We start from the raw sequence: 4,887 nt of genomic DNA on the forward strand, positions 1-4,887 counted from the left end.
GTCTGTCGAATGTATTCACAGACAGGTTATTGCAGATTAAACTTATGGCGTTGAGATGAGATTTGTCTTTATTGAATGTTTTATGTGTGTATATAGGAAAAGGTTAAGGCGATATTATACGAAATTTATCGGTATGCCAGGGTAAAGTATTTAAAAAATAAAATGAAAACATATGTTCATTATGATGGTTCATTTTTCCTGAATAGACGAGGTGCTTTAAACATATTGTTGCATGGCTAAGACTGTTGAAAGCAGCAGAATAACCAGACACTGCAACAAGTGTTATCAAGAATACAACAACGTAATACTGGATCGAACAACTCAATTAGTTCATTGCCTAGAGACATAAACATTTCGAGTTGACCACTCAGTTTAAATATTATCCAGAATAAAATATTAATTTCAATTCAAATTTGAATTGTGTCTATTGAAAATCTTAAAAAGGAATGACACAATCAGATGCTCTGGGGTATGATACGGGTGACATTGAACAGATGAGAGGAGGACTGCCAAGTCCTGCATGTACCAATCTTCTTGAAAAAATATATCTCTGAAAAATACCTTTTCGATCGGTTACGTGTGACACAGAATTTCCTAACAAGGAAAAAGAAGACATAGGAAGATCCGAAGAAAAGAACCGACAGCTGCCTGGCTTTGAGAAAAGAAGAGCTGTTTTGTTAACTTTAATTGGGAGTTTTATCTGAATAGTATTATCGAAGGGAACATCACAATGGGTAATAGAAATACATTGTCAATCGTGGTTTGTTAATTTATTACTCTTTTACTTTAGAAATAAAGTTCTTAATTTTTACTTTGTGCAGTTCTTGGCCAATCAAATTTTTGCAGATTACGGTACGGCATGAATCGTTTCTGTGTTTTATATGAAGCAGGAGGGTTTACCGTGTGTCGTAACGAGTCTAAACAAATTTGGCAATGCAAGTGTACATCTGTTCAGTTCTTTGAGTGCACTGGAGATTTGCACCATTCGTGACCTGAATGAAGTGATTCTCTCCGCCGTGATCTGAATCCCAAAAAACAAAGTCGAAAGCAAACTCCGCCCTCCACCGTAGTTGACAGGATTCGAACCTGCGTGGGAATACCCCAATGGATTTCAAGTCCATCGCCTTAACCACTCGGCCACAACTACATGAGGGCATGCACTTACTGTTGAATTTATCATTTCCAAGTCTTTGTGTCTGGTGAGCTCAGCAGTTATGAATCATTGTTTGGTTTATTTGAATTCAAAAACCACCGCTTTCACATCAATGAAATGTCGGGACAAAGTGGGTCTGGGTGTTCTACCCCGAGAGATGGAATCGATATTCAGCTTAAAAGAAGGCGGAAATTGCAGGAAAATACTCAGCAGGTCGAGCAGGATCTGGGCTGGGAAAGGGCGATTCAACGTTTTAGAACTTCTTCAGAAGTTATTCGAACTCCGCTTTCTCCCAGTAGTACTGGCAAACCCCAGTCTGTACCCAGCGTTTTCTATTTTTGTTTCAGATTCTGAAAATCCAAGTTCCTTTACATTAGCCATTAAAACAATACAGAAATTCCTTTCTGGTTCCGGATTGGATTCCTGTTTGGGGAACATTTTCCTGACCACACTAAAAAACCCGGGGCTGTGCAGGAAAGAAAACAAATGGAGTATGAGCCATGAGAGATCCGTTCCTGGGTGGTCCCAAACCACCAACTGTTCGGTTAATGGATGAACGTGTTGACCAACTAAGCAACAAAGACGGGTGGGCTGACTCGTTGCACGATCCATGAAATAGGCTTTTCACGAACTCATAATTCAGCCTGCCCTTCCCGAAGCGATTGTTATCCTCAATCAGTTTTATTTTTCCAAAATAAATCCTGGGACATTCACTGTAATGACATGGCAACAGTTCTGCACCCTCTGCAAACACATTCATGTCACAGCAACCAACTTTTCTACAACAGCAGTCTGGTTCTCTTCGAGCGTTTTTCGTAACTTGTGTGTTCCCGAGTTTTCTCGTGATTCTGTAACCGTGGTCTGTAAATAATGATGGGGGAGGGCGCATTGCGGATGGGCCGGTTGGTGTTCTGGAGGAAATGTTGCTACCGATTAGCGTCAGTTTCCAGAGGACTGGGACTGAAAATATTTACTGAAAAACGACATTTGTGTCGAATATATAGACCCTAATCTCAGGTGAACTGTTAATCATTTGACACACAGATGAGAAGGATTTTCTCTCTTTCAGAGGATAGCAAATCTGCAGAATTCTTCCCAATAGAGAGCTGTCAAGGCTGGGGATGACCAAGGCTGAGATGGCGAGCCAATTAGTCACTTGGGGAATACAGGGAAACGGGGATAAGGCGGAACTTTGCAGTTGAGATTTAACCAATCAGACATGATCTCATTAAAAGGCGGAGACGACCTGATGGTCTGAATAGCTTCCATCTGTTCCAATGTCTTGTCTGTCACTTGGGAACTGCGAAAGACCATTGTGAAGAAAGAAATTGCATGACATTGAGAAAAGTTGGTTGGAGACAAACTGAGTCAACATCATTAGTTGAAAGTTAAAACACACTTGACAACTTTGTCAGAGTTCTTTGATAATATTACATGCCGTGTTGATCAATTTTTGTTCGTCATTCCATAAGGGACCACATCAAAAGCCATTACACAAGGTAGGAGTTCACGGTGTTAAGTATATAAAAAGGCCAGGCTTGTCCGTTGTTTACTTAATGGAAGACACAAAATCTGGATTATTGGGTATATTTTAAATTGCAAAAATGTAATTACTCAAGTGCTGGAAAGGTCAGTCATAGGACTTCAATGATTTATATCTGAATTCATGACTTGTACGAATTGGCTGAGTGAAATGTGTCCAGTTTTACTGACGATACACAATAGGTGGGGGAGTATGTTGTGATGAGGACAGCGGAATCAGGAAATGGATAGACACAGGTTCAGTGGGTGGGCAAAATCCTTGAAGGTGCAATTTCATGTCGGGCGTTTGAGGTCATGCATTTGGTAGGAAGATTCAGAAGACTGACTGCAATTAAAATCAAGAGAAACTCCAAAAAAGTGCGTTTCGGAGGAGTCTGGGTGCCCTTGTGCATGAAACAAACAATGGTTCGTGACAGACTGATTTTTTTCTGCTAAAAATAATGTCCTTGCGTAATGCTCACAATGAAAGAGATGATATCCCAGGGAATGACTGAAATGAAGGAGCCTGCAAATTAATCGAAAACCAAGATATGTCTCCTGCTGTTCTTGGGACATAGCTGATGTATTGTTTACAGGTCTCTAAACTTCATTGAAAATGGAGTCAGGAAAGGGAGAGTGGAAGTTAAGGACACCCATGATTAATAGGGGAAAGTGAGTAGTGCAGATGCTAGAGATCAGAGTCAAGAATGTGGTTCTGGAAAAGCACAGCATGTCAGGCAGCATCTGAGGAGCAGGAAAACCACGATTCATGCAAAAGCCTTTCATCAGGAATTTGGTTGGAAGCCTCGAGTGTGGAGAGATAAATGTGAGATGATGGGGCTGGGCTGAAGGTAGCTGAGATAGCAATAGGTGCACGGGGGAGGGTGTAATGTTGATAGTTTGGAGGGGAGGGTGATGTACATGGGTGGGAAGGAAATGGGACAAATGGGACAGCTCATAAGGACGGTACTGAGCTGGAAGTTGTGAAGTGGGGTAAGGTGGGGGAGGGGAAATGTGGAAACTGGTGCAACCCCTTTGATGCCATGGGGTTGGAGGTTACCGAAGTGGAGATTTGGCTTCAGAACATAGAACAATACAAAGCAGCACAGACCCTTTGGCTTTCGATATTGCGTCGACCTGTGAGTATTTCTCAGCTCATACCCCCATACTATCCCATCATCATCCATGTGGTTATGCAAGAATTGTTTACATCTCCCTAATGTGGCTGAGCTATCGACATCGACAGGCAGGGCATTCCACACCCTTACCACTCTCTGAGCAAAGAACCTGCCTGTGACATCTGGCTTAAATCTATAACCCCTCAATTTGTATTTATGGCCACCCATACAAGCTGACATCATCATCCTAAGAAAAAAGACTTCCACTGTTTACCCTATCGAATCCTCTTATCATCTTGCAACTCTGTATCAAATCCGCTCTTAACCGTCTTCTTTCCAATGAGAACAGACCCAAGTCTCTCAGATGTTCCTCATACGACTTTCCCTCTGGAACAGGAAATATCCTGTTTAATCTCGACTGCAACTTTTCCAATGCTTCCACAACCTTCCTGGAATGGGGCGACCAGGCAGCACAAAATATTCCAAGTGGAGCCACACAAGTGTTTTGTATAGTTGCAGCTTTGCATTATGACTCAGGAACCCAATCCTCTCTCAATGAAACCTAACACAACGTATGCCTTCTTAACGGCACTATCAACCTGGCTGGAAACTTTTAAGAATCTATGGACATGGACTCCAACAACCCGCTGCACATCCACATTACCAAGAATCTTTCAATTAACTCAGTTTTCTGCCTTCCTACTGATGTTGCCAAAGTGAATCACCTCAAATGTAGATGCAATGAACTCTATTTGCGTCCTCTAAGACCAATTCTGCAGTTTATCCGACCTCCCCAGCAAACTGCAACATTTTTCGACACTGTCCACTACTCCACCAACTTTAGTGTTATCTACAAGCTTACTACCCCATCCACCTATGCCTGCGTTTTAGTCATCGATCTTTGTGCCACACCACTCGTAACCGGATCCAGTCTGAATATTTTCCAATAGCCACCACTTGCTGCCTTCTAACAGAAAGCCAGTTTCTAATCCAAACTGCGAAATCATCGTCAATACCATGTCTCCGCATTTTTTCCAACAACCTAACATGTGGAATCTTATCAAAGGTTTTACAGACGTCCATGTACTCCACGTC

At 41.9% G+C, this 4,887-nt stretch overlaps 1 non-coding gene across 1 annotated transcript; it reads right to left on the reverse strand.

The window, feature by feature from the left end:
- Nucleotides 1-1,065: 1,065 nt before the first annotated feature.
- trnas-uga (transfer RNA serine (anticodon UGA)) lies at nt 1,066-1,147 on the reverse strand. The gene has a single exon. It is a non-coding gene; the product is annotated as a tRNA-Ser (tRNA).
- Between the last annotated feature and the right edge of the window lie 3,740 nt (nt 1,148-4,887).

The sequence above is a fragment of the Chiloscyllium punctatum genome, chromosome 35 (assembly GCF_047496795.1).
Source record: "Chiloscyllium punctatum isolate Juve2018m chromosome 35, sChiPun1.3, whole genome shotgun sequence".
Taxonomy (NCBI): domain Eukaryota; kingdom Metazoa; phylum Chordata; class Chondrichthyes; order Orectolobiformes; family Hemiscylliidae; genus Chiloscyllium; species Chiloscyllium punctatum.